This window comes from Salvia hispanica, chromosome 1 (assembly GCF_029641045.1).
Source record: "Salvia hispanica isolate PSC_SH4W2 chromosome 1, Shi_PSC_v1, whole genome shotgun sequence".
Taxonomy (NCBI): Eukaryota; Viridiplantae; Streptophyta; class Magnoliopsida; order Lamiales; family Lamiaceae; genus Salvia; species Salvia hispanica.
Window position 1 is genome coordinate 15,814,035 of NC_142692.1, and position 20,220 is coordinate 15,834,254.

The 20,220-nt window shown below is 34.3% G+C and overlaps 1 non-coding gene and 2 pseudogenes across 1 annotated transcript; all 3 read left to right on the top strand.

Annotated features, from left to right (window-relative positions):
• The first annotated feature begins 3,042 nt into the window (after positions 1 to 3,042).
• Positions 3,043 to 3,860, top strand: LOC125185358 (dirigent protein 22 pseudogene; annotated as a pseudogene).
• A 3,233-nt stretch (positions 3,861 to 7,093) lies between these two features.
• TRNAW-CCA (transfer RNA tryptophan (anticodon CCA)) lies at positions 7,094 to 7,165 on the top strand. Its single transcript has one exon. It is a non-coding gene; the product is annotated as a tRNA-Trp (tRNA).
• A 5,129-nt stretch (positions 7,166 to 12,294) lies between these two features.
• On the top strand, positions 12,295 to 17,736 carry LOC125221158 (putative serine/threonine-protein kinase PBL10; annotated as a pseudogene).
• The last annotated feature ends 2,484 nt before the right edge of the window (positions 17,737 to 20,220 follow it).

The following is a 20,220-nucleotide window of genomic DNA, read 5'->3' on the forward strand; positions in this document are numbered from 1 at the left end:
CAGAAGCGGCAGAGGTGATCGGGTTGACTTGAACTCTCCTATGGAGGATATTTTTGGTACGCAAAAGCCACATAGAGTCGTCCCATTGGCATTAAAGCTGCCAAGCAAAAGAGAAATAAAAATAATAATGAATTGTATAAGTGTTATTGACAGAAAATGAAAGGAATGAAAGGAAACTAGACAAAGTCTAGTCTTACTACTATAACAATATTTTGGTAGTGTAGTAGTTAAGTATGAAGTGGGATTGATGCCTTACTTTGTGTGAAATTTAAACCACTTGGTCTATATTTTCTTATCCTCCAAAAAACCTACGTTGTCATCCGATATAAAGACCTTACCGATCTTAAGTTCACAACCATATGTTGGTTGAGGAGATATGTGATTTGAGCAAGCTTATGGTAAACACGTGCATGTTGCTTTGATTCGAGTGCATAAACATTATATTCATACTTTTGAAAGCGAGAAAAACAAAAGAAAATTCACATTACATACTTGTGAGAGCATGACAACAAAGTGATATACGAGATAGTAACTCGAAGTGATGTTTAATCGTCTATGCGTTTTTTTGTATCATTAAAACATTGATTTTATTTGTTTATTTCCTGGAGCAATTATGACAATCCAATCTCTGTGCACGAGTTTATTTTCTTCTTCTTATTTGAGGACAAACAAGAGTTTAAGTTATGGGAAGTTGATAAACTCATATTTTGCATAGTTTTAGGAGTTAACATGGTTAACTTGGTTTTAACACTAGTTTTCTAATCATCTATCAATTTGTTATTTTCATGAGTTTGTTGAGTTTTGAAGAAAACCATGACTAAAATCATGATTTCTAATAGTCTCTAAAGGATGTCGACCTTTCTTCTCCGAAAGAGCTTCGTGTGGGTATCTTGAAAGCCTCAATCGAATCTATGTTGATAAAGTTTTGCTCATTTAACAAAGCCTGCACAATTCATCCAAAGACTTCCACTCGACCCGAGTGAAAGTCATTAATTCCCACTCGGTCAGAGTGGAATGACCGATGCCAATACAGAGAGTCCACTCGGTCAAAGTGGATTTCACACCAAACACCACTCGGCTCTAGTGGAACTTATTTCACCTTTACAGAAGCCTTACTCGGACCAAGTGAGTTTCATTCGAGATTCTACCAAAACCGAGTGAGAGCAACCGTTACAAATTTCTTTCCTTTTTTTTAGCTGAAGTATAAATGGATCCCAAGGCAGGGCACAAATTGAGGAAGACTTTAAGTCCCCATTCACACCCATTTTCAACCTAGAACTTTAAGAGGAGATAAATAAGGCAAGAGACTGATCCGAGCTCAAAGACGGACATCCATTCCGGTCAACTCACTCTAGGGAGTATCTAGCATAGTTATTTCAATATTTTCTGTTTTCAACCATGTCTTCATTTAGATCTTTGAACACTATGAGTAGCAAAACCCTTACTGTGGGATTCTTGGTGACGATGTCATTGTTTGAGTTTAACTTAGTCTTTAATTGTCAATGTCTTGCTCTTGCAACTTGTTTGTTCTCGGACTTTTAAGAATTTAATTTATTAATTACCTCTTGAATTATTGTAGACATAGCTAGATTAATTGAACAACCAAATAACTAAGTTAGTAATAAGAACGGATAACATCTTAATCAATAGAATTCGAGATCGAGCTGAGATTTTGTATGAGGGCTATGATCCTGAGTTCTTAGGGAGTTAGACATTTGATATTAGAGGGACAAAGTTTTAGGGCTACTATTCAAGCCATTAACAGTAAACTTGAATTCAACTAGGGAGTTAGACATTCTTATTGCAACCAACTTCAGGTTGATCACTAAAAAAAGAATGTTCGAGAACGATATTAATTGGTCAATTAAGAACCTAATTTGTGTTTCTAAATACACCATATACACTTTAAAAAAGGTCTTCAATCTTGGTGTATCAACTAAAATTAAGGGACTTAAAATGGAAACTTCCTAGAAAAATGGAAGATTAATGTGTAGTGAACAATTATGTCACCAACTAAAGGGTGATTTTCTTTGCACCCTCAATTTTGGCTATTTTTCAAAATTTATCACAAGTAATCGTGTCTCTAATTTTGTCTTACTATTATAAGATAAGTTCTTTTTGTAGTGAACCCGTACAAATCTTAAATGTTAAAAAGGAAAATATTTTTAATGCTTTCAAGACTAAAGGAAAATCTTTTTAAAGCAACCAATAAATTTTGTTTGACTAGAATTCAAAAACAAATTCACCTGCTCGGCGGCGTCGTGCGAAATTGAAGCGAGGTGGATAGACCTAGTTTAATTAATTAAGAATTGAGTTGTTAGGTTTGATATGGTAATACTGCTTAGTACTTCTAGTTAATAATACTAGTATTATTCTTGAGGTGGTAAAAACTAGTTAATAATATTATTAATTGATTATAAAAGTGACAGTATTTTGTGATGGCGTAGAAGCTTATTATTTGCAAGAACACCGACGACAAGCAACAGATATGGAGAAACGTTACCTAAAATTCTTTATTCATTAAACAACTCAAGTGGATATAAATATAATGAACCCTTTATTTATTAAATAAGTCGATTGGATATGAATATAATTTTATGGTCTCTAGTGCTGATCATCTATCCAGAATCTGATGATAATCATATAAGATTTGAATCCTTATAATCATTTCATATATCATAAAAATTATACATTTCACAGTAGAAAAGAAAAAAAGTTCACTTTAATTTCCAACTCTCTTGAGGATGGGGAAAATACCAGAGAATATACTGTTTCTATTTCATTAAAATTAATCCACCGTAAGCCACATGTGTATTAAAATAAACATTTTTTTACATACATATGGCAATTTAATAACAAATCAATGTTTGTGCTGAGACGGTCAAATTTTGATTATTTCTACTAATTTGCATTATCACGCGCTTGCAAATACTAGAAGTTACTTTAATAAATTCGTTATATAAAATTAACCGACTTACCTAATCCTATAAAGTAGTAACTCTTTCAAAATCTCTCCCTATAAATACTAATCAATCCAAAAAAGTTATACATTACTCAATAAGCAAAAAAAACCTTGCAATATGGTGAAAATAACTAGAACTTTATTGTTGATCATTTTCTCCCTATTAATTTCCACACCAAATTATGCAAACGCAAGAAATCTAGGCATCGAAAAGGTCGCTAGGCTGCACGTGTTCGTGCACGATTTCCGCGCTGGTGGGCCCAACGCGACAGTCTTCACTGTCGCGAACGCGTCCATCACAGCCACGTCACCCACAGGGTTTGGGAGCGTGCGTGTGGTGGACGACCTCGTGACGGTGGGGGCGGACATCAACTCGGCCGCCGTGGGGAGAGTGCAGGGGCTCACCGTGTCGGCCGACTTGATGGTCAACGCTGTCGCGGTCAACCTGAACTTCGTCTTCGCGTCGGGGAAGTACAACGGGAGCACCGTCAGCGTCGCCGGGAGGAACGAGGTGCTCCTGCCGGCGCGTGAGCTGCCGGTGATTGGCGGGACCGGCGTTTTCCGGCTGGCGCGTGGGTATGCGACCACGAGCACGTATTCTTTCGATGTGGCGAAGAATTATGCGGTGCTTGAGTACAAGATTTATGTGGTTTACTCTGATGTTCGGTTTTAGGGCTTTTGATGTGGTATAATATGTATTTGTTTTTTTATGTGTTTTTGTGGAAGTTAAGAAGGTACTAATACTATATGATTGGTTTGATTAGAATTAGGTACCACAACAATATAGCATCGTTTGTATAAGTTTGAATTGGTAATTTAATTTATTGATGTTTAGTTGGGTGAGGTGGATATGGTTGATTGGATTTGATCAATAAAGGTACTCCCCGATCTCCATGTAGTAGACGCGTTTCTTTTCGACACGAATTTAAGAAAAAATGTTTTAAGTTAAGCAAAAGGAGTGTATAGTAGAAAAGAAACAGGTAGAAATCGGACGGATAGAAAATAAAATAAGATAAGTGACTCAAATGGGATAATCCAAAAAGGAATATGACGTAGCTATAAAAAGTAATATGACGTAGCCAGAGGGACGGAGGGACTACTAGCTAGTATTGATGGATTTTGAATTCGTATTTCTATTTTAGAGGATTACTGTTCTTTTTTAAACATATACATGAAAATCATTTATATTTCATGTCACGTGCACATATGTTTCTAGTTAAATCAAATTAATTATGCTATTGTCTAATTGAGAATGGTGACATCCCAACAAATAAAAATCAGTGGTAGTACAAAGCAAGTGATTTTTAGGTGGAGAGAGAGAATCTTGATAAATAAAATATGTATATTAGGTTACTGAAGCAAGTAATAGATAGGAAGCTTGAGAAACCTAATTAATCTCAAGACAAATATACTTTCGTGTACTCCGTGCATGAGCTAGACAGTGGCAAGGACGAGAGTGGCGGAGGGCGCAGTTGCCTGGCAGCATTAAACCAATTGATGATAGGAGGAATAACTCTTTGGATGGAGATTTGGGATAATAGAAATTAATAGTATTTCATCCTAAAATCAATTGATGAAGGAGCAATAGCTTATCGGACTTATGTACTAGTTTTATATATCTCTTTACATGAATGTGAGCAGGAACAGACTTACAAAATATTATAAGGAGCAATGTTTTCTAAAGTTTATTAATTTCAATTATCTCTTTGCGTGAATGTGTTGGAAGATCGTTGTAGCCGACCTCGTAACGATTTCACTTGATCGTCGTAGCCACGTGGGGCTGATGCGTGCGAGCTCGTCTCAGTGCTGCCGATGCTCTTGAGCACCTTGTTACCTTCATGTAGGTCCGCCCCTTGGATGTGAGATACGTTGTTATAATTGTTTTTTTTTTTCCACTTTTCAATAAAATATACTCCTAAGACATAGAAAGTAAGAAAAAAATGTTTAAAAAAATAAAAGAAGAAAAAACAAAACAAATTATAAATATTATGAAAAGAAGCAAAATATTTGGATTTGAATCGAAAGCAAAGCTTGGACTCTTCTGTATTCCACTCTCCACCAAAACGGACCAACATGCCTAATCATGCATATTAAAATCCTCGTACTTTTATTGTTATAGTCCATTGAACATGTGATTTTAATCTAAACATAAAATATCTAAAGTATGATGATTAAAAGGAAATCAGTGACGATAAAATGAGACAAGATCCTTGGTTACTCGACTTCTTCCTGCTAATGATTACAGCAGCAAAGAAGTAAAACACGTGCGCGGAAGAAAGGAAAATCTCAACTTGTGTGTTAGGGATATATATATATATATGCAATAAGTCTATGCAATCAAATTTTGTACAACCAAAAATTAATTTATTTGAGAAAAAAAAATTAATTTATTTATATATTTAATTAAAAAGTATAGACATATATATAGTATAGGGAACGTGCATAATATTATGGTATTTGTGTATAACTTTTTAAATTTTTTTGAACCATAAAATGTAATTAATGTATACTTTAATTCAAATTTAAAAAATAATAGAGAAATAATTTAAATATAAAAATTAAAAATTAAAAATAAGGCCAAAGACTAATAAATTGTTTTTAATTTGTTAACTAACTATATTTATTATTTTAATATTTAATTAACACATCAAAATTACTAATACAATCTTGTTTTGGTTGTACAAAATTTGGTTGTTTATCATTACTCACGTACGTAACTCATACGTAATGTTTCACATTCATTTCGTATTAATACAAAAAATTTGAAGTTTACATAAACTTTACAAAAGTTTCATTCGTATTTCAGTTTAGTACATTCCTTATATGTGTTTAAACGGTTTTAAATTTTTACTTATATAAAGTACAAAATGCTTCATCATTATTTCATATTAGTACAAAAAAATTCCATAATTGTTTTATGGTTTGTGCGTCACGTAAATAAAAAGCTAACGTCATTTAAACACGTATAACGGAATGTACTAAATTGAAACACAATGAAATTTTCTGTGTGATTTATGTAAACTTTAAAATTTTTGTATTAATATGAAATAAAGGTGACACAATATTTTATATGAGTTATACTACTTATAATATTTTATATGAGTTCTTCAATGTTGTGACCTAGTTGTTTATAGTAATAAACATTTTTGTAGTTGGTACACTACTTATATATATCATTTAGAGTAGAGTTGGTGCTGGCTGGTAGTTTTTCTGTGTGATTTATGAAATTTATATATGAAATTTTCTGTGTGATTTATGTAAACTTTAAAATTTTTGTATTAATATGAAATAAAGGTGACACAATATTTTATATGAGTTATACTACTTATAATATTTTATATGAGTTCTTCAATGTTGTGACCTAGTTGTTTATAGTAATAAACATTTTTGTAGTTGGTACACTACTTATATATATCATTTAGAGTAGAGTTGGTGCTGGCTGGTAGTTTTTCTGTGTGATTTATGAAATTTATATATGAAATTTTCTGTGTGATTTATGTAAACTTTAAAATTTTTGTATTAATATGAAATAAAGGTGACACAATATTTTATATGAGTTATACTACTTATAATATTTTATATGAGTTCTTCAATGTTGTGACCTAGTTGTTTATAGTAATAAACATTTTTGTAGTTGGTACACTACTTATATATATCATTTAGAGTAGAGTTGGTGCTGGCTGGTAGTTTTTGTTAAGAAACTAAATATTTTGTTTGGTTTTTGGGTTGTTAGGATAGTTAATAAACTAATTATAAAGTACTTTTGTTTGGTTAATAAAGTAGCAGCCTTCTCTTTTGGTTGAGTATAAGTGCGAGGAAACCCTTACCTAATAAATCTTTTAATGAAACTAAATAGAAAAAAAATATTAATAGTAGAACTACAAAACTGGTATCGATTTCTCACAAATAGATGTCGGACTCGAAAAAAATATCCAACTTCTATTAATGTCTCTCGAACATTTGATGAGAATTTTTTTTTAAAAATGTTTTATTACCTAAATAAATTACAAAAAGAAAAAAGTTCATGACCTTTGGATAAAAACCTTGAAATGTGGAACATAAACAGATTTTTATTCAATACTGGTCATCTTTATCGTATTTAAAAGTTGTTATGCTTTAGTTTACACAATGGGATCCGTGGCGCAATGGTAGCGCGTCTGACTCCAGATCAGAAGGTTGCGTGTTCGATTCACGTCGGGTTCAAATCTCCCGATCCAAACGGTCCATTTCTTTTTCTATTTTTCTCTTTTTTTCAGGGACTGCTCGCTTCTTTTTATTTTTTTAGGGACTGCTCTTTTCTTTTTTAATTTCAGCTAAACAAATACTCTTTGGTGTTGGAAGATTAAAACCAACAAAATTATAAATTTATAAGAGTCGTATTTGCAGCTTCGAATTCGATCTTAATATAACAAATGAAACGCAATAAGTCTCCTCCACATAATTACCCCTCAACAGCACTATCCATTCTCTCCAACAAGTAAAGCCAATCTAATATTTTTTTGATTAATTGTTAAAAAGAATTTACATTAACAATATTTCTAGTAATAATATTTAAGTTGATTTCAATAAAGCTGATTTTGATTGGGGTATATCAAATATCGATTTTCTCGGTGAAGAAAATTTCTTTATAATAATGATTTCTTTATGATTAAATAATTTTACATATTACGACAGTATTTAGTTTTATCACAATTACACCCAATATATTTAGTTTTTCACAATTACACCCATTCCTATAAGGCTATAACTATGATTAATACTACTAATTCATTTTTAGTAATTTATAACAACAAATTGAATCAATTTTATATAAATATTTATATAAATATAATATTTCGCTCCTGCTATAAATATTAATAATGCAAATTCATTGTTAATAACTGATGACTAAAATTTTGCTGTAAATAATAATAATGCAAATTTATTTTTAATTAATGACTAAATATGTTTGAATCAGCTTTATAAATAGAGTGGACTACAAAAATGGTCCCTGGACTATTGGTTTATCTCGCCTATAGTCTCTGGACTTTAAAAATATCGTCAGACATCCCTGGACTAATGGTTTATCTCAAATTTGGTCATTTTGCCATTTTTTGATACGAAAATACCCTTTTGAGCATTTGGGCAATTTAGACTTTTTACACTTTTAACATTTTAAATATGATATTATTTCAGTGGTGTATTAAATCTGATATTATTTTAAAATTATCATTCTTCTTCCTTTTTGTCATCCTTCACTTTGTTTCTTTATTTCAATATTAGATTTAATTTTATAAAATTAAATTTTAAATTTTGATTTTTAAATATCAATAAATTCAATTAATTATTAAAATTATTAAAATTATTAAATAACAAAAATTAATAGTTTTAATCAATAAGGCATGACGACACCTTAGTTTTAATCAATATTTAATAGTTTTAATCATTAATAGATCATATAACATGATTTATTTTGAAATAAATATGCATCTAATGTAAGACTAATATAATTTTTTTTATTAATTTGAAAACAATCAAAATTAACTAGAAAATTTCAACAAAAATACTCCTATATAAAAGTTTTATTAGTATCAATTTTTTAGTCAACTTCATAATATTTAATTACAAGTAATTATAACAACCGAATGAAGGCTAAATAGAATAATTCTTATTTTTCCATCATGATTAATATTATTTTTCTGTACTTCTTCAATTTAGCTGAATATTATATTATATAGAGTGAACTACAAAAAAGGTCCCTGGACTATGAGTTTATCTTGCTCATAGTTCCTGGACTTTAAAAATATCGCAAGACATCCCTGGGCTAAGAGTTTATCTCAAAAATGGCCCTTTTGGCTTTTTTTTAACCGAAAATGCCCTTTTGGGGTGTTGGACAATTTGGTCTTTTTACACTTTTAACTTTTAAAATCTGATATTATTTCTACGATGTACTAAATCTGATATTATTTCAAAATTATAATTCTTCTTCCCTTTTGGCATCATCCACTTTGTTTCTATATTTCAATATTAGATTTAGATTTTTAAATATCAATAATTTTTGTTAATTATTAAAATTATTAAATAACAAAAATTAATAGTTTTAATCAATATTTGATAATGTCTAATATTTAATCAATAATATATGCCGACGCCAATTTAATTTTAACCAATATATAATAGTTTTAATCGTAAATAGATATGCATCTGATGTAAGACTATATAATTTTCATTTATTTATTTGAAAACAATCAATATCACTTAGAAAATTAACAAAAATACTCTTATATAAATACTTCAAATGGGTAAGTAGTACTCCCTCCGGCCCACAAAAGATGTCACGCTTGTGGGATGGCACGGGATTTTAGGAAGTTTTGTTTTGTGTTTTAGATGGAGATAGAAAATATAATTTTTATATTAATGTGAGAGATAACTTTTTCCAAAAATGGAAATGTGACATCTTTTGTTGGACAAATTAAAAAGGAAAGTGTGACATCTTTTGTGGGACGGAGGGAGTAGGAAAGAATGGATAGCGAGACACAAACTTATTATAGTACGGAGTATAATGTTTTATAAAAAGGTTTTCAAAAAATATAAAAATGAACTAATTTTGTGGGATAAACAAAAATGACAAAAAAAAATGGTAGTTTTGGAATGGATGGAGTATAATAGAATAATAATAGCCTCAATTTTTTATTAATATCATATTTTTATTCAACTTCATAATATTTAATCACAAACAATTATAACAACCGAACGAATACTAAGTAGAATAGCTCTTATTTTTCCATCATGATTCATATTATTTTTTTGTACTTCTTCAATTCAGCTGAATATTATATTAAATAACAAACATTGTTCGTGTTAATAAATATTTATAGTGTCCATAAATTAATAGTTTTAATTAAAAATTTTATTGATATTTAAAAATCTACATTTATAATTTTAATTTTGTAAAATTAAATCTACTCCCTCCGTTATAGTCACATTTTTCCATAAAAGTCCGTCCCACATTTAGAGTCACATTTAGAATTTTCCATATTTGGGCATACAATTTTACCCTATTGTTCATCAAAATTACATCAAAATGTCATTATCTACATTAAAATAAACCAAAAGTCAAAAAGGGACTCACCTTCAACCAACTCACTTCATTTATTACACACTTCATCATCTCACTTCATTTATTACACATTCCACCATCTCACTTCATTAATTACACACTCCACTAATTCCTTAAAACCTAAATGCGACTATAAATCTGGCATGGGGAGTAATATTTATATAAAGAAATAAAGTGAAGGATGACAAAAAGGAAGAAGAATGATAATTTTGAAATAATATCAGATTTAATACATCACTGAAATAATATCAAATTTAAAAAGTTAAAAGTGTAAAAAGATCAAATTGCCCAGCACCCCGAAAGGACATTTTCGGTTCAAAAAAAGCCAAAAGGACCATTTTCGAGATAAACGCTTAGTCCAGGGATGTCTGATAATATTTTTAAAGTCCAGAGACTATGAGCGAGATAAACTCATAGTCCAGGGACCATTTTTGTAGTACACTCTTTTATTATATAACAAAAATTAATAGGTTTAATCAATATTTATAGTTTCCATGAATTAATAGTTTTTATTAAAAAAAATTTATTGATATTTAAAATTTAAATTTTAAAATTTATTAAAATTTAAAATTCAATTTTATAAAATTAAATCTAATATTGTAATAAAGAAACAAAGTGAAGGATGACAAAAGGGAAGAAGAATGATAATTTTTAAATAATATCAAATTTAATACATCACTGAAATAATACTATCAAAATTAAAATGTTAAGAGTGTAAAAAGACTAAATTGCCCAAATACTCAAAAGGGTATTTTGGTATCAGAAAATGGCAAAAGTACCAAATTTGAGATAAACTCTTAGTCCAAGGATGTCTGACGATATTTTTTTAAGTTTGTGAGACTATAGGCGAGATAAACTCATAATTCATAGACCATTTTTGTAGTTCACTCGTATAAATATATTAATACTACTTATATATTTGTGTGTGAAAGAATGGATCGGTGAGGTGGGCCCCATGGAGGTAGTGGTGTTTGAACTAAATGAATTACTACCTCCGTCCACCAAAATTTGTCTCACTTTGACCCGACACGAGTTTTAAGAAATATAATGGAAAGTGAGTTGAAAAAGTTAGTGGAGTACTATATGAAAATAAAATAAAATAGAGTAGTAATTAGATGTTTTATTTTTGTGATAAAGGAAAATGATTAAACTTAGGTACGACTCAACTAAATTGGGATAGAGAGTACATAAGCCATCAACAACTATCTCTTATCCATATCTTCTCTTCATTATTCATGGCCATACACTATTTTTTACTCTATATATTAATCAAGAGACAACACACACAACCCTCCATCTCTTAATCATCTCTTATCTTAACTATTCATAGTTTTTGCAATATCATTTGTTTCCATTTTCTATTTTAATTTATTTATTATAAAATTTAATTAATTTTTTTAAATTCAATTAAAGAATGATGTTTATTAAAAACAAAAATTCATATACAAATTAATTTTAGTTAAGATTTCAAATTAATATTGAAATTAAAATCACATTATAACAAAGTATAAATATGCTACTCCTAAAAGAAAAATGAATAAAATAAAATGAGAAAATAATAATAATAATAATAATAATAATAATAATAATTATTATTATTATTATTATTTATTGGGTATGAGGATGGACCCCACCACCTATCGGATTTTCGGAAGCATGTTTATCATTAGACTAAGCATTGATTTTGTGTTGTAATCACATAAATTTATAAATAAAATGATAAAAACACTCTTTTAAGTATAAAATCAATTATCTGACGTCGAAATCACAAGAAAATATTTTGTGTACATCCGTATATAATTAAAATACCATGAAGATTTTTTTGAAGAAATAGTCATGGAGGAAGACTAATTTTGAAGAAACATGTGAATTACTCCATCCGTCCCTGAAAATTTGTTACATATTTCTTTTTTTGTCCGTCCCTAAAATTTTGTTACCTTTTACTTTTATCATTTTTTTAGTAGATCTCATATTCCACTAACTCATTCCCACTCACATTTTATTATAAAACTAATATATAAAAGTAGGACCCACATGCCACTAATGTTTTCAACCCATTTTCTATTAAATTTCTTGAAACCCGTGTTGGGTCAAATGGTGACAAATTATGAGGGACGGGCGGGAGTACTTGTTTTCCGTAGACGAAAATGTTGACTGATGAAGTGGCCCAAGATATACTCCTACTTCATATTTTCTTGAACTCGCTGCCTCATTTTAGAATGATCGAGGCAAAATGTCAATGGTTTATGATTTATGGGAGAAATTGGTCGGTGCAGTTCTCGACATGGAGGAGCTCCGGCGACTTGCCCTTCGCAAACAACTTCAGCTCCGATTACACTTCTGACTCCTCGCTCCATTGGTATACTTTTTTCTAATCTCTCAAAATAAGATTCAATTTCCGTCTTCAAATTCTTGTTAATTTTCTGGCCATGTGCATTCTTTCGCTTTTCATTTTATTCTTTGAATTGGGAAAAAGTTAGGTAGAGTTTTATAGCAGATTAGAGCATCTCCAATGGCGGACGTCGCGGTAGGACGTCCGACCGGATGTCCGCCGCAGTGGCAACGAAGGGCGGACACGCCCGTCCCATATGCCCGTCAGATGGGCTCGGACGTCCGACCCACGGGCGGGCGGACGTGTGCCACTGTGGGGACAGTCCGACGTCCCGGTCGGACGTCCAAGTTTTAAATTATTTTTTTAAAAAAAAAATTCTATAAATAGGGCTCGTTGAACTTCATTTCATTCACACCACTTGTGTTGACAAGTTTCTCTCTCTAAACTCTATTTTCAAGTATATCTAGAATGGCGAGTAGTCGTGGGGGTGGTAGTGGCGGAGGCGCTAGTGATAGTGATAGTGATAGTGATAATGAATTAGATCTCGTTGTGGAAGAGGCGATTGATCGATTGCTCCGGCAGAGGCAGCAGGCAGCGGTACCTCGGCCGATATGTACCCCGGGACCACATTGCTGCACATATTCGGTTGTATGAGGACTCCGCAGCCGCGTTTTGGGGATGTCTTATTCCGGCGACGTTTTAGGATGCATCGTCCGCTGTTTATGCATACCGTGGGTGCTTTAGAGAGAAGATACGAGTTTTTCAGGATCAGGGAGGATGCGTCTGGCAAACCCGGACACACGCCCTTACAGAAGTGCACTGCCGCAATCAGGCAACTGGCGTACGGAGGCTCGGCCGACATGTTCGACGAGTACCTTGATTCACTTGGATTTTACATGATTTTAGAGGGTAGTTTTACTTGAATTTGATCGTATATTGTGTATTTTGAGACATGGTTTATAGCTACTTCTCTATGTTATTGGTATTTTGACCATTTTGTGAAGAATGTGTAGAAAAAGGGTCGAAAATGAGCTTAAATGGCGAAAGGTGGAAAAAGGACGAAATTGCAGCACGAGGCTGGCGAACCGCTAGCTTCGCATCAGTACCAACCTGGCCACTCGCCAGGTCCTTCGCCCAGAATTGCCGAGAGCAGCTGGCGACTCGCCAGCTTCACCGTACAACGAACCTGGCGACCCGCCAGGTTCGGCCGACAGATCCAAACAAGGAAATTTCGAGCCCTATTTAACCTAATGTGCATGGGACGCCTCCTACAACATTCTACACGCCTTCAACCCCAAAAATACTACTTTTTCACCTAGGAAAAAGAGAAGAACGAGCAGAGGACGAGTGTTCATCGCAAGATTGAAGACGAGACCTCCAATCCGCCGAATCCAATTCTAGGAGTTTCTACTTTTAGTTTTATTCTTGTTTAAACAATATTTTTGAATAATTCTTTGAATTTTTCTTTGACTTTTGTGTGTTGAACATGAGTAGCTAAAACCTTCGTAGAGTTCTACGGGGGAGATACAATAATTCTTAGGTTTGATTGATTTCCTTTTTCTATGCCTTGGCTCATTTGGTTATTTTGATTTCTTCTGTGCTTATACATTTATTTGACTGATCACCTTATAAATGCATGTGGATTTTACTACAATAACTGAGAAGTGAGTAGTTTAATTTGAAAGAGAAGAAATTGACGTCTTTGCCAATATAATCGAGAGATTTGAGCCTTTGAATGAAGCTAAGTATCTTAGGAGCTATTAGGAATTGTTGCCTTAGTTCTAGGAAGGAGACTTCGGTTCTAGGTAGCAATCTACAAATTATATGCTTTGAGAAAAGATACAGTTTTACCTTAGTGATAGCTTAATAACCCTTGAGACCCTTTGTTGGCATAGTTAGGAAGTTAGTTGAGCATAGGATAGTTGTTATCGATCTCGTAGGATTCTACCCTTCTCATCCTTGATCTACATCCGCTTTCTCTTATTTGCTTTTAGTTCTCTAGTTGTTTTTAATTATTTTTACTTTTCTTTTAAGTAGATTTAGAAAACCCAAACTTACCGATTCATCTAGATAGTAGTTGAGGTTGGTTCGTGGTAATTAGGTTGACACTGATTGTCTCTGTGGATACGATACTCTTTGCTTACTATTTGCTACATTAGCCCCGTACACTTGCGGGTATACTTGTGTTAAAAATAAGTTGAGTCATACCTCCACATTGGCGAGTCTTCAGCCGTCGAGTATCTGCTGAATTTTTGCGCTAGCGTTAGATCGATATTCGGGGATCAGTATCTTCGGCGTCCGAGCCCCAAAGACTGCCAGTGGCTGATAAATATGCACGGGTCGGTGCATGGGTTCCTTGGGATGTTGGGCAGCATAGATTGTATGCATTAGGAGTGGAGGAACTGCCCCGTCGCCTGGAAGGGGATACACACTTCCGGCTTCAAAGCCAAGCATACCACGATGATCCTTGAAGCTGTAGCTGACTACTGGCTGTGGATATGACATGCTTATTTTGGAGTCGCCGGATCGAACAACGATCTCAACGTCCTCTAGTTGTCGCCCCTGTTCAACGATCAGTGCAATGGCGTTGGTCCTGCCATCAGATTCGTTGCCAACGGCAACTAGCACAATATGAGATACTATTTGGCGGATGGGATATACCCAAACTCGCCCGTCTTTGTGAAGACGATCAAGCATGCAGTCGGACCAAAGAAGTCCTACTTTGCGAGCCATCAGGAGGCAGCGCGCAAGAATGTTGAGCCCGCATTTGGTGTGCTCCAGAGTCGATGGGGAATGGTGAAGGGTCCGGCACGGCAGTGGTATATTCCCAACATCTGCGACATCATGTACGTATGTATCAGTTTGCACAACATGATTGTCGAAAGTGAAGGGGACGAACTGACTCAGTGGACCAACGAAGATGATACGGGTGCCGGTCCAAGCCACGGCGTGGCCAGCGCGGATGTGAACATGGGGGTACCTCATGGAGAGGTTGAGCGGTTGCGCGCATTTGCCGACATGCGGCAAAGAGAAGCCCATATTCGACTTCAGGAGGATATCATCGAAGAGGTTTGGACGCGGAGGGGTAGACATTGATGTGGTTGTTTTTTTTATCTACTATGTAATTTTTTTTTTCTTTTATGATGTATGTTTGTTTTTTAATGAAATATTCGCATTTCCCCGTTCGTATTCGTGTCGAATTTTAATTCCGTAAATTTTAATTTCAATTGTGAATTTAATTTTATTGCAGGAAGTCCTAGTGGGAAGTCCTAGTGCAGGGGAAGTCCTAGTGATATAGCAGTGGAATGAGAAGTCCTAGTGATGACGTGACATGAGGTTTTTGTGGGAAGTCCTAGTGGGAAGGGCGCTACCGGAGACGCTCTTAAATCCTACTCCCTCCGTCCCTAATAATTCGTCACCATTTGATCGGGCACGGATTTTAAGAAATGTAATAGAAAGTGAGTTGAAAAAGTTCATGGCACATGGGTCCTACTCTTATATATTAGTTTTATACTCCCTTCGTCCCGCTTAAGATGACACGTTTTCCTTTTTAGTTTGTCTCAATCAAGATGACACATTTCCTTTTTTGGAAAATTTCTCTCTCTAATTAATACACTCAACCACTTTTTCTCACCCCTATTAAAATATTCATGTTTCTTTCTCTTTCTATTTTAATACTTTCACCCAATTTTTCTCTCTCGAATTACACACATTAACCAATTACTCCTAAAATCTCGTGCCGGCTAAGGAATATGTCATCTAAGTAATAAAATGTGAGTGTAAAAGAGTTAGTGAAATGTAGGGTCCACTACCAAAAATGGTAAAAGTCCAAGGTGACAAATTTTTAGGGACAGACGAAAAAGGAAATATGTGACAAATTTTCAGGGACGGATGGAGTAACATTTTAGCATTTTTGTGAATTAAATGCAATTTTAACGATGTTACAGCATCTCCCACCAATTACACTATACTCAAAACTTATTCTAGCGTAAATGTTACATCAAATATAATTTTACTCCAATCATTTACAGCAAACTCAAATTTAAAAGAATATTCTCTAAATTAGGCCTTTTTCACTTACAAAATTTGAAAAAGATTTTAGCTTTGTTTTATTGTAAACCTAAAAATAGGTACTCATTTTTACTCAAAAATCTAAAACGGGATTGATTTTAAAGTACCATTGATGCTAATTGTCTATCTTATTTTAGATTTTAGTATACCATTGGAGATAGTCTTAGATTATTGATGCTAATTGTCTATCTTATTTTAGATTTTAGTGTACCATTGGAGATAGTCTTAGATTAAGGATTCAATCTGAAGATCTCATGCAAATATTTAGGATAAAAGTGCCCGAATCACACCTCCAAATTCGGCAAATACGTAGGACGGAAAAATTTACTACAAATTGAAAGCCTGTTACTTTATTACAACAATTTAAAGATGAATTAAGTTTGCTTTTACACAAAAGGGTGCGAATAGATTTGTACTAATCTTAAACTTGAAGTTGGCTTCTCAACTATATCATCTGCACCATCCATTCGCCAATACCTTTGCATCAGTTGAATTAAGTTTATATACTTATATTGTGCACCGTGTTTATGTGATATCCATATACTTACTGATGATATCGCAGCATACCCCGTTGCACGGCCTATAAAGTTGAAAGAGATTATAAAAGCGACGGAAAACTTTCAATTAGACACCGTCATAGGGGAAGGATTCATGTGTCAAGCTTTTAGAGCATGGATCAATGAGCATGCCCTCATCGCCTCGAAGCCTGGCTCTGGAATGGCTGTTACAGTTAAAAAATGGTCCAATTTCATGGAAAGGCATCAGGATTGGCTGGTAGGTTTGTGTTTCCAAAGATTATTTTTTCTGAAGTAAAATTTTGGGATTGTGTTTTGCTAATCATGAACTATGTATGCAGAAGAAAACTGATAATTTGGTGCAACTTTGTCATCCAAGCTTGGTCAGCCTCGTTGGGTACTGTACGTAGGAATACAACATGATGTTGATGTACGAGTTCATGCCCAATGGGCGCTTGTCGGACCACTTATTCGCAAGTAAATTTTCTTTTTGGATGAAAAGTCATAGCATGTTCTTTTGTTATATTTCATACCTTGTGTGATTTGTTACTCCATAGGTCAATACCAATCATTACCTTGGTCGAGGAGAATCAAGATCGCTATAGATATTGCCAGAGGGCTTAGCTACTTGCATGAACAAGATATACCTATCATACACCGAGATTTCAAGACTGCTAACGTTCTTCTTGATTGGGTAGATATGTTTAACCACATGAAGATCGGTAAATGTTTAGACTGTGTGTACAGAAAAGAATAACAAGTTTCCTAGGTCCAGCAAATCCACTAGATCACAGGGTCTAGGAGCTCACTGGTCGTTGGAAAATCACGGTCGTCGGACACACAGAATACTTCTTCAAAAAACCCTCAACCACTTATACTAAAACTTAGCACAGGGAAGTAGGGATCGATCCCACAGAGATGGATGCGTAATGAACATGCTCAAGGATTTGGAAATTGTTTTTGGGTTGGCTGCTGCCACGCATTTTTTGGGTTGAGGAAATTAGACTAAACTTGGAATTGAAATCTGCTACGCTAACAGCTAGATCTAGGTAGAACATAAATCATGCATGTAAATTGAAATCGAGATAAACACTAGATCTAAGAAACTATTCTAAATTACCTAGACATGGGAAATAAACTGACGGTGGGGACCATGGCTGAAAAAAAAACAGAGTACGGACGAAAAGCTGGGAAAACAACTAACTAAAGTACTAACTAACAGCGACATCATCTTCTTTAAATCAAATTGCATCAAAACTCAGCAGAAACAGGCGTGAACCGTAATCGGAAAACGAGCAGATTGGAATTAAACAATTTAGCGAAGAACAATTAGGAACTAAACAGATCTACGGCTACTAGACGAAGTAAAACAGAAAGGAAATAGAAAACTCAAAAATCCATGCACAACTTGAATCCCCTGTTCAGATCCAACCTCGAATGCTAAATCCACTCCGGATCCAAGCATCCGACACAAACTCCGGCAAAAAACATTCCATAACTACAAAATCACCAAACAACCTCCGATCAACAACAACACCACAGATCTACAGCCAAATTCCCCAGATCAAGAACCAAAGTGACAAAAACAGAGATTAACATGCAACTTGCCGAAATAAAACTTCAAACACCAGGATCAACGTAGATCAACACGAGATAACACCAATATAACAGAAACTAAATGAATGCATAGATAATCAGTAACAACAACAACCAAATCAACTTCCAAAAGTGAAGTTCGAATGAAATAAAGTGCAAAAGAACCGAAAGTAAATAGATTGTATCTTCGCCCTTCACGCGGACGGTGTTACGACTAACTTCTTTCCGGAAGATGAGACCCTTCGAACCTAAGACTACCCCAGAACTCTCATTTCCCAAGTGTGTGTGTTGTGTGTGAACTAAGAGCGAAAATCGTCTGTTTCTTATGTGTTGCATGCTCCTTTATTTATAGGCGTTGAAGTGGGGCCCAGCGAGGTATAGATAGTCTTTGTTGCTCTCAGCTATTGACTCCCTTCTTCTAGCCTCCTTTTCCTTCAATTCTGCTCACTTTTCCTTCATTCCTTCGCTAGTCCGTTTCCTCCAGCTTCTCCTGGATCTAGCGATTCTGTCACACATCTGGCTTAAAAACTGTGTTAGACCGGTAAAATATAGTGTTTTTCACCATATAACCGATGCATGAAATTAGCCTTATCAAACTGCTCACACTTAAACCATACTTGTCCTCAAATATAAAGACAAGAAAAAGAATAAGGCGAATTTCAAAGCAAGGTTATCCCCTGACCGACTCTTTAGACTCTAGACAGAGTCCTAGACCTAGGTACAACTTGAAACAAAAACACCTAAAGAAAAACACATAAACACATATGCATGAGCCAGCTTTAACTTTTAGGCAACCGTCCCCACAAGATTAAGGTCAATCCAACAGGCTGCACTCCTCCAAATAGGCCCTTTCCCTTCCTCTACCTAGCCAATTTGTCAGTTCGTCAAGATAGCCTCTAACTTACCCAATTGTTGGATTCACTCGATCACTCATTCCTCACCAGGGACGTTAGGATCGATTCTCTCTTTAGGTATTGCCATACCACTGAAGCGTCGGGTTATGAGAGTTTTCTCCTCTTTTCCCGGGTCAGGTTATTATTGTTCCTGCCCTTAGACACCTTCCCCCTGGACTTCGTCCAGCTTATACCTCCTTTTTTTTATATTTTCATTTTTTTCCTTTTTTCCTTTTTTCTTTTTTCTTTTTTTTCTCTCTGGACTTCGTCCAGCTTATTCCTCAATTTTCCTCTTCTCTCCTCTGGACTTCGTCACAGCTTATAACTCCTTACCCTGGACTTCGTCCAGCTTATACCTTCATAACCCAATTCCCCTATTTTTTTCTCCTTCATGACTCTTCTCCCTAAGCATTCAGTGGCGGCCCCTTTATATGTGTTAGCTCAAAGTTATTTAAGGCTTATAACTCGCTTTTATAGTGGGGCTTCACAACTAAGTAAGTAAATGCATCCTCTATCGTTCTTACTTCATTCAGATTGACTTGGCTTATTAAAGGAAAAGGCTTCTAAGTTGAAATACCTCCTATTCTCAATTACTTTCACTAAGGAGATCATGCCGTATTGTATTCACTGGCTCATGCGACACAAACAAAAACTAGACCTAAAGACTCTTATCATGCTGACAAATACATGCATTGACTCCTCTCCCCCTCCCACTTCACTCAAGCTTGTCCCCAAGCTATCGTCGTGAAGGG